The sequence below is a fragment of the Aplysia californica genome, unplaced genomic scaffold (genome assembly GCF_000002075.1).
Source record: "Aplysia californica isolate F4 #8 unplaced genomic scaffold, AplCal3.0 scaffold00052, whole genome shotgun sequence".
In the NCBI taxonomy this organism is placed as follows: Eukaryota; Metazoa; Mollusca; class Gastropoda; order Aplysiida; family Aplysiidae; genus Aplysia; species Aplysia californica.
In genome coordinates, this window is record NW_004797322.1 from 96,917 (window position 1) to 97,683 (window position 767).

Sequence of the window (767 nt, forward strand, 5' to 3'; positions counted from 1 at the left end):
GTGGATGTTTCTGAAAAACGTTGATTAAAGGCACAAAAAATAAAACTTTTCCGTTACCACGGACTCTTAAGCTAAGGAAATAACTAATCTTTAGCGGCCATTTTCTCACTAATTTTACCTCTGAAAACAGGTGACCCCCGCCCCTTTCATCAGCAAATATCTCGACTTGTATTCAAGATAAAAGGATATTATTTTCATCAAAATAAAGACAAGTGAACAAGCTTTAAGATAATACCAATAACTCTACATGCGCAAAAATTGACGAGAGCCTGATTCCACTACGCTGCCTCACACATGTCTTACTGACTAGACTTTTTTAGGTTTTGGTTGGAATTTGTATTCAAATTTTGCCCGGGTGGAGGCCGAAACCTACTCTGGTCGATTTTAGGACCACCAAAGTCCGTGATCTTTAGCATGCTCAATTTGCACACAGGATTTTTTCGCCCTTGTCCGAGAAAGCTAGGTGTTCAATCCTACCTACCCTAAGATCAGGGGTGTGGCTGAAAGACAGCAGTAGGAAGGAGCCAGGAGTACCAATAGAATGAGTCATCAGTGAAGGAGAGAGGAACCCAGAGGAGGCCAGAGGAGGCCAGAGGAGGCCAGAGGAGGCCAGAGGCGGGGGAAGAAAGTAGAGATGAAAACATGAAAGAACAGGACAAGACAACAGGAAAGGAGGTGAAAGGGGAATCTTTTAGAGAAGAAAATGTTTTCGTCACTCTCAAGTTTCGATCCCTGAATTTTTTAAAATGAAAAGTGAACAATGTACC